The following is a 9,761-nucleotide window of genomic DNA, read 5'->3' as shown; positions in this document are numbered from 1 at the left end:
TGTTGAATTTTGTGATTCCCGTAGCATGCACGTATGGTGAACCGTTATGTGATGAAGTCGGAGCATGATTTATTTATTGATTGTCTTCCTTATGAGTGGCGGTCAGGGACGAGCGATGGTCTTTTCCTACCAATCTATCCCCCTAGGAGCATGCGCGTAGTACTTTGTTTCGATGACTAATAGATTTTTGCAATAAGTATTTGAGTTATTTATGACTAATGTTGAGTCCATGGATTATACGCACTCTCACCCTTCCATCATTGCTAGCCTCTTCGGTAACGTGCATTGCCCTTTCTCACCTCGAGAGTTGGTGCAAACTCCGCCGGTGCATCCTAACCCCGTGATACGATATGCTCTATCACACATAAGCCTCCTTATATCTTCCTCAAAACAGCCACCATACCTACCTATTATGGCATTTCCATAGCCATTCCGAGATATATTGCCATGCAACTTCCATCATCATCATATACATGACTTGAGCATTCATTTTCATATTGCTTTGCATGATCGTAAGACAGCTAGCATGAATTTTCATGGCTTGTCCATTTTTTTAATCTTTGCTACGCTAGATCATTGCACATCCCGGTACACCGTCGGAGGCATTAATATAGAGTCATATCTTTGTTCTAGACATCGAGTTGTTATAATGAGTTGTAAGTAAATAAAAGTGTGATGATCATCATTATTATAGCATTGCCCCTGTGAGGAAAGGATGATGGAGACTATGATTCCCCCACAAGTCGGGATGAGACTCCAGACTTTAAAAAAAAAAGAGGCCAAAGAAGCCCAAATAAAAAAAGAGGCCAAAGAAGCCCACCAAAAAAAGAAAAAAAATAAAAAAATGAGAGAAAAGAGAGAAGGGGTAATGTTACTATCCTTTTACCACACTTGTGCTTCAGAGTAGCACCATGTTCTTCATATAGAGAGTCTCTTGAGTTATCACTTTCATATACTAGTGGGAATTTTCATTATAGAACTTGGCTTGTATATTCCGATGGCGGGCTTCCTCAAATGCCCGAGGTCTTCATGAGCAAGCAAGTTGGATGCACACCCACTTAGTTTCCAGTTTGAGCTTTCATACACTTATAGCTCTTAGTGCATCCATTGGATGGCAATCCCTACTCCTCACATTGACATCAATTGATGGGCATCTCCAGAGCTCGTTGATTAGCCGCGTCGATGTGAGACTTTATCCCTTTTTTGTCTTCTCCACACAACCTCCATCATCATATTCTATTCCACCCATAGTGCTATGTCCATGGCTCACGCTCATGTATTGCGTGAAAGTTGAAAAGGTTTGAGAACATCAAAAGTATGAAACAATTGCTTGGCTTGTCATCGGGGTTGTGCATGATTTGAATTTTTTGTGTGGTGAAGATGGAGCATAGCCAGACCATATGATTTTGTAGGGATAACTTTCTTTGGCCATGTTATTTTGAAAAGACATGATTGCTTTATTAGTATGCTTGAAGTATTATTGTCTTAATGTCGAATGAAAGACTATTGCTTTGAATCACTCGTGTCTTAATATTCATGCCATGATTAGATATATGATCAAGATTATGCTAGGTAGCATTCCACATCAAAAATTATCTTTTTTATCATTTACCTACTCGAGGACGAGCAGGAATTAAGCTTGGGGATGCTGATACGTCTCCGTCGTATCTATAATTTTTTATTGTTCCATGCCAATATTCTACAACTTTCATATACTTTTGGCAACTATTTATACTATTTTTGGGACTAACATATTGATCCAGTGCCCAGTGCCAGTTCTTGTTTGTTGCATTTTTATGTTTCGCAGAAACCCCATATCAAACGGAGTCCAAACGGGATAAAAACGGACGGAGAATATTTTTGGAATATTTGTGAAATATGGGAAGATGAATCAACGCGAGACGGTGCCCGAGGGGGCCACGAGGCAGGGGGCGCGCCTGCCCCCCTGGGCGTGCCCCTGACCCTCGTGGGACCCCGTAAGGCGGTTGCTGCTCTTCTTTGGCCGCAAGAAAGCTAATTTTTGGAGAAAAATCTGGGCAAAGGTTTCAATCCAATCGGAGTTACAGATCTCCAGATATATAAGAAACGGTGAAAGGGCAGAATCAGCCAGTGCAGAAACAGAGAGAGACAGAGAGACAGATCCAATCTCGGAGGGGCTCTCGCCCCTCCCACACCATGGAGACCATGGACCAGAGGGGAAACCCTTCTCCCATCTAGGGAGAAGGTCAAGGAAGAAGAAGAAGAAGAAGAAGAAGAAGGGGGGATCTCTCCCCCTCGCTTCCGATGGCGCCGGAACGCCGCCGAGGCCATCATCATCACCGCGATCTACACCAACACCTCCATCATCCTCACCAACATCTCCATCACCTTCCCCCATCTATCTACAGCGGTCCACTCTCCCGCAACACACTGTACCCTCTACTTGAACATGGTGCTTTATGGTTCATATTATTATCCAATGACGTGTTGCCATCCTATGATGTGTGAGTAGATTTTCGTTGTCCTATCAGTAATTGATGAATTGCTATGATTGGTTTAATTTGCTTGTGGTTATGTTGCTGCCCTTTGGTGACCATCATATGAGCGCGCGCGTGGATCATACCATAGGGTTAGTTGTATGTTGATAGGACTATGTATTGGAGGGCAAGAGTGACAGAAGCTTCAACCTAGCATAGAAATTAATGCAGACGGGATTGAAGGGGGGCCAATATATCTTAATGCTATGGTTGGGTGTTACCTTAATGAACGTTAGTAGTTGCGGATGCTTGCTAATAGTTCCAATCATAAGTGCATAGAATTCCAAGTCAGGGATGACATGCTAGCAGTGGCCTCTCCCACATAAAACTTGCTATCGGTCTAGTAACGCAGTCAATTGCTTAGGGACAATTTCGCAACTCCTACCACCACTTTTCCACACTCGCTATACTAATTTTATTGCTTCTTTATCTAAACAGCCCCTACATTTTATTTACGCGCTCTTTATTATCTTGCAAACCTATCCAAAAACACCTACAAAGTACTTCTAGTTTCATACTTGTTCTAGGTAAAGCGAACGTTAAGCGTGCGTAGAGTTGTATCGGTGGTCGATAGAACTTGAGGGAATATTTGTTCTACCTTTAGCTCCTCGTTGGGTTCGACACTCTTACTTATCGAAAGAGGCTACAATTGATCCCCTATACTTGTGGGTTATCAAGACCTTTTTCTGGCGCCGTTGCCGGGGACTTATAGCGTGGGGTGAATATTCTCGTGTGTGCTTGTTTGCTTTATCACTAAGTAATTTTTATTGGCTGTTCTTAGTTGTTCTCTATCTTTAGTTATGGATATGGAACACGAAATACCAAAAAAATTAGGTTTACTTACTAGTCATGGAGATGGGAAACCTCCTAAAACCCTCGATGCTCATTATGTGAAAGATATTATGTACTACTTTGATAATCCCGAGAAAACCCCATTCAATTTTGTACTGGGAGACACGTTGGATCAATGTGAATACTTTAGGGTTTATTGCTTGACTCAAAAAGGGAAACTATTATGGGATCAAATTTATATGTTGAAGTGGTATGCTAGGCAACTATGCTTGAGATATGATTATACTTGTTGCTCTAGGATGAAGGCTCCACACCTTCCCTTTTCATGCAAATTTACTGATAATGAAACCTTGGCTTCTTATGCTAGAGGTATATATGATTACTATGATGTGGAACGAATATGAGAATTTGTTGCTTTTAAGGGTGCATGTGAAATTGAATCTTTGTTTAAAGAATTTCAAGATTTTGATGATTCAGTTTATAGACCTGAAAATTTAGCTATCCTTAAATATTTCTATGAGAATTATGAATACAATGCCGATATTGATGCGTTTATTGAGAAAGTCTCTGCTGTCCAAGAAGAGACTAATATTTTGCAGGAGTCTATGGAAGAAGAAATTAATGACATTGTGAGCTCATTGGATGAAAAAGATGAGGAGGAGAGCGAAGAACAAAAGGAGGAAGAGCAGATTGATCACCCGTGCCCACCTTCTAATGAGAGTAACTCTTCAACTCATACATTGTTTAATTTCCCTTCGTGCTTACCGAAGGATGATTGCTATGATGACTGTTATGATCCCGTTGATTCTCTTGAAATATCCCTTTTTGATGATGCTTGCTATGCTTGTGGCCAAGATGCCAATATGAATTATGCTTATGGAGATGAACTTGCTATAGTTCCTTATGTTAAACATGAAATTGTTGCTATTGCACCCACGCATGATAGTCTATTATCTTTTTGAATTCTCCCGACTACACTATATCGGAGAAGTTTGCCTTTATTAAGGATTATATTGATGGGTTGCCTTTTACCGTTGCACATGATTATTTTGATAGATATAATATGCATGTGCTTGCTGCTCCTACTTGCACTTATTATGAGGGAGGAACTATATCTCCGCCTCTCTATGTTTCCAACATGATAAACTTGCAAGAAACTGTTTATACTATGCATTGGCCTTTACTATGTGTGCATGAATTGTTCTTTTATGACATGACGATGCATAGGAAGAGAGTTAGACTTCGTTGTTGCATGATATATGTTACTTTGCGCTCACTACTAAATCACAAATCATTGCTAATTAAAATTGGCTTTGATATACCTTGGGATCCGGGTGGATTCACTACTTGAGCACTATATGCCTCGCTTAATGGCTTTAAAGAAAGAGCTGCCAGGGAGAAATTTGTGTTTTTCACCAGAGGTGGATCAAAGCTTGTGACACCCAACCATTTGGTCAATTGTGCATTAAATATGGCCTAGTATTTTATAAAATTGATTTGGTTCAAATTGCAACAATTATTTGGTAGGTTCTTCACAAAATAACCTCATTTTGGGCACTCGAAAAGTGGAAAATGATTTTTTCGTCCAAAGAAAATGAAAATTTCCTTAGGCAACATTGTTTGCCATTCCAATATGCACCCGTGTGCACAATATGAGATCATTTCAACAAACAATGCCATGAATGTGGCCATAAGATAGATCATTTGGCTTGAAAGCCATTGATCTCCACACATGATAGCTCGTTTCCGAGAACACTTTTTTTAAAATTATGGTATTACAAGTTTATTATTTTTCCTGGTAACTTGGCCACATATATGACACAATGCGAAGGGTTTGCATTTTTTTGATTTTTTTAAATTTTTTATGCCCGTTTCAAAATGCGGTCAAAACGGCCGGCTTGACCGTTCCTAGCTAGTGGTTGAATCTTGGAATTTTTTTGGTGTTTCTCTGATTAAATAGATACTTTTGTACCTAAAAATGATTTTTGGAAAAAAATATAGAGCAAACTACGAGGCCGCTGCAGTTCAAATTTGACCCGCTTCCAACTGAATCGGCAGAAATTTGTCTTTTTCACCATAGGAGGATCAAAGCTTGTGACACCCAACCATTTGGTCAATTGTGCATTAAATATGGCCTAGTATTTTATAAAATTGATTTGGTCCAAATTTGCAACAATTATTTGGTAGGTCCTTCACAAAAAAACTCATTTTGGGTTCTCGGAAAATGGAAAATGATTTTTTTCGTCGAAAGAAAATGAAAACTTCCTTATGCAACATTGTTTGCCATTCCAATATGCACCCTTGTGCACAATATGGAATCATTTGAACAATTTTTTGTTCAAATTTTCCCCGCTTCCTACTTAATGGGTGAAATTTGTTTTTTTATAAGAGGTGGATCAAAACCTTTTGACATGTAACTATTTGGTCAATTTTACATAAAATGTGGTCTAATATTTTTGAAAAATGGAGTTGTGCTATTTTGGAACAAATATTTGGTAGATTCTTCACAAAAAAACCTTTTTATGCACTCGAAAAATGGAAAATCATCTTTTTGTGCAAATAAAATGAAAGCCGTCCAACTATGGCATTGTTTGCCATCTAAGATGCACACTTATGAAAAAAACGAGATCATTTGGACAAACTATGCCATTCTTATGTTTAAAAAAATTCAAAGTTTTGGGTCCAAAATTTTGAGATTCAAGTGCGAGATAGCCAGCCAATGAGACGCGAGGAACCGCTTTCACGCGGATCACCAAATTGGACGCAATCTGAGTCATCCATCACGCATCCATCCAACGGTGGAGCTTCTCCCGAGAATCAAAAACCAAAACCCACCCACCCTCTGCTCGATCCCCCAGATCCCCACCCACCGCCACCCCCACTCACCCACTCCGCCCTCCCCTCGGTCCCCCAGATCCATCCTCTCCTCTCCCGCAACCCCAAACCCGGCCCCGCCGCCGATCTCCACTCCCCCAAACCCAGCCCCAGCCCCGCCGGCAACCTCCTCCCCCACTCCTCCACTGCCCGGTCGACATCCTCTACTTCATACCCGTCGGCGACCTCCGCCTTCCACTCCACCCTCTCCTTCTCTCCACACCGAAACCCTAGATCGACGCCATGGCCACCTCTCTCTAGCGTCCCCTCTCTCTCTCTCTCCTGTGGCGGCACTCACCACTTCAACATCATCGGCGACCACAACCATGGCCTCCACCTCCCCTTCCCTCCCTGGCTGGAGATCCACTCAATTCCTCTCCCTCCCCCGATTCCTCTCCAATCCCGCCACTAGCCGACTACCACCCCCACCGGCGACCTCCCTCCCTTCCTCCTGAGATGTACGGTGTGGCAAGACGGATCGCCGGATCCCCGCCGTGCCGGACCGGTGAGATCCAGCTCCTTGCCGATCCCATGGCCTCCGCGCCGGGGCGAGTCCTCCTCCTCGTCGCGCTGTCGCCTCCTCCCTCACGGGGCGCACGGACGCCCTTCGGTCGCTGGGCGTCGGCGACGAGGCGGGGGCTGGGGCCGCCGCGCAGGGGGACGACACTGTGGACCTCAGCCCCACCAGCTTGGACGCCTTCCTCACGGCCTCGCGGGAGCAGTTCGCCGTCGTCGAGTTCTTCGCCCACTGGTCAGTCGCTCCCCGGCTTGATTCGCGTCCTTTGTTTATTCCATATGCGGATTGCTTCGATTCGATTTGGTCTGGAATCTCGACATGGATTCGGGATAGCCCGATGGCCCGAGGTGTGGCGCGTGGTTTCATGCCGTTGTCGATCTGTCAGTCGCAAATGGAAAATGATTAGTTGGTCTCGGATTTCAGCTACTGAGCATGGTATTAACCCGCTTGTGTGTAGTTCTCTCCATATGTCAGAGCAGTGCGGTTGTACTTTCTTTGTTTATTTCTGAAATCACCACTGACTGGAACATGATGATTTTGTTAGCCCACTGAAGAATTACCCAAAACCTCAATACTCTGCCACACTATGTTGTGTTTCATTCTAGAATCTGTGCTCTAGAATGTTCATTCTAGAATCTGTTCATTTAGGAATATTTGCTGTTTTGAATAGAAACTCATTTCCACATATGTTTTCTATGTTTATTATGTTCTGATTCTGGTCGATCCCGGCCATGAGCTTGAATGGTCTAGTAGTAGAACATCAAGTTAATTTGTAGTAGTGAGGTCACTGAACATCAAGTTAATTTTCCCCTTTATTTTGCTTCCTCCATCTTTGAATTACCCATGTGGGATGTTGTATCATTGGAGTGACCATTTGGTATACATCCTTCTATTCTCTTCTTCTCCGTCTCTGCATCTGATCCATCCAAATTTTTGCAGGTTATTCTAATCTAGTTGTGTGAAGGGGAACAAGCAGGGCCAATCTACTGCTGCTGCTGTGCTCCCCTTGAGCTATTTGGTAAAGGGCAAGTTGGTCCATAGGTCCTCCTCCCCTGCTATCTCTCTCTCTCTGCTGCATAGATAGGTTCTGTTTTCTTTTGTTCTCATTCTAGTCTAAGCATTTGCAGATTCCAGTAAGTGTCTATGTATGTGGATTATAAGTCGGAACATTCTAGTTTCGCCTCATTCTAATGTGTATTTGCCGTGTGTGTGGTTATATACCCTTGTTTATGTTGTGTGTCTATGCTGTTGTGATACCTGATAGCATTGTCTGGTGTATCAATTTGTTGTTAATGGAAATGTTAAGAAAGCCTGAAATTTCTGTCCATGGAGAATGCTTCATATTCAGTCTGAAATTTTTGTCCACTAATTTACTTGAAGCCACTACACAAATTTTTTGTTTCGGTGCGAGCCTTGTAATTGTATCTTTGTGGTTTCTAACATGATTGTTGTAGGCTACAAGATATATCTCTGCCGGTTCATCTTGCTGTAGAATATGCCCCTATTCATTCATTTATGTGTATTGCTATTTGCCTCTGGTGACATGTGAGAAGAACTCATCTATATGTTTATATTTTGAGCCGCTGGGTACAACTACAGTTGCAAAATCATCCAGCCAAATTTTGGGAGGATGGCATAAAAGATTACATAACCCATGCTTTTGAAATCGTGGTAAGCTTCACAAGCTTGTAAGGTGTTTTCTATTTTCAAGCGACTTTACATCAAGTTACTGTTTCTCAACAGAAATTCTAGACTGTGTAGCTTTCTATTGTTCCCTCCACTTATTTGTACAGCCAAGGATGCTTACTTAACTGTATAGCTCTTTATTGTTCTTTTCCAGGTATTCTATTTATGCTCCATTCCGAAATCTATTGTGCACTGCCAAGTCCATGAGGCGAAGCGCTCACTGCTCGACTATTTCTTTACTGAACTGGGAGCAACAAAGGCAAGATATTCGAAACAAGCTGAAGTCCTTTTGATTCTTGATTTCTAGCATACACATGCAACCTGATTGGTGATGTTACTGTAGATATGATGTAGGTTCAATGCTTACAATTTTTTGATGTGATGCATGTTACCTTTCGAAATATGAAGATGCATGTAAGCACTGTTGTTGGCAATCTGGCATATCATAACAGTCTTACCCCTTGTTCTGTCACTAGCATACAGTACATTTTTAGATAAAAGGGGGGCATATCATTTGCTCTATAAAATGGATTGTTCATTAATTTATTTGGACTTGCACACATTAGGTAAGGAAGGATCGCCTATCTGGGTGTCCAAATGATAGTAAAACCTAGGCTCTTGCACGGTTCTTGGATTTATTTTTAGCATATATTACCCATATCGAGACTGAACATGTGGCTTTTCTTCTCATCTACAGGAGAGTTATGTGCTGATTTTTTTGAAGAAGCTGGAAGTCCAAGTCAACGACTTGCTTTATATGTTTGTTGTAATGCCGTATTTTCTGGGAATTTGGATGTATTGTTGATCTTGGTGAGAATTTGGTGCATATTTGCTTGGTGAACTTATTATTCAAATGCTAGGATATATGTACAAATCCTTGGAATATTATTCTATGTTTACTTGAAATGTATTCTTGGATTGAAAGTGGTCAAAAAGAGAATATATTGGTATTGAATTTGGGTTGATTCTATGTCTGTGCTGTAAATTGTATTTGAAATAAAGAGGCGTGGCCCAAATTAAAAACTGGCCGAAATGTCTATTGGCCCAAATGAAAAACTGGTCGAAATGGCTACAGCCCAAAAAGAATTAGATCGCACAGAGCCAAGTTCCAAAAATTGGACCGCAAAAAGGCCAAGGCCCAAAAATTAAATGCACTGTAAAAATCGTGAGGCCCAAATTTAAAATGGACCGCAAATGCCCAAAGCAGTTGACCAAAATTGGCAGAAAAAAATCATAAATGGGCTGAATTAATGGGCTCGGCCCATATAGACACCTAATCGGACCGGGCTGAATCTTATCAACGACCTTTTCAATTGGTAACAATTTTGCCATGTCAGATTGCCACGTCGGATCCGACGTGGCCTGGGCAGATAGCC

General features: G+C 41.8%; 1 long non-coding RNA gene across 1 annotated transcript; it reads left to right on the top strand.

The window, feature by feature from the left end:
- The first annotated feature begins 6,156 nt into the window (after positions 1-6,156).
- LOC109762015 (uncharacterized) lies at positions 6,157-9,353 on the top strand. The gene is made up of 4 exons (XR_002232672.4): positions 6,157-6,933; positions 7,639-8,370; positions 8,540-8,644; positions 9,083-9,353. It is a non-coding gene; the product is annotated as an uncharacterized lncRNA (long non-coding RNA).
- Positions 9,354-9,761: the final 408 nt, after the last annotated feature.

The sequence above is a fragment of the Aegilops tauschii genome, chromosome 2, assembly GCF_002575655.3.
Source record: "Aegilops tauschii subsp. strangulata cultivar AL8/78 chromosome 2, Aet v6.0, whole genome shotgun sequence".
NCBI lineage: Eukaryota > Viridiplantae > Streptophyta > Magnoliopsida > Poales > Poaceae > Aegilops > Aegilops tauschii.
Note: the sequence above shows the minus strand (reverse complement) of the source record. Positions and strands in the feature narration are given on the sequence as shown.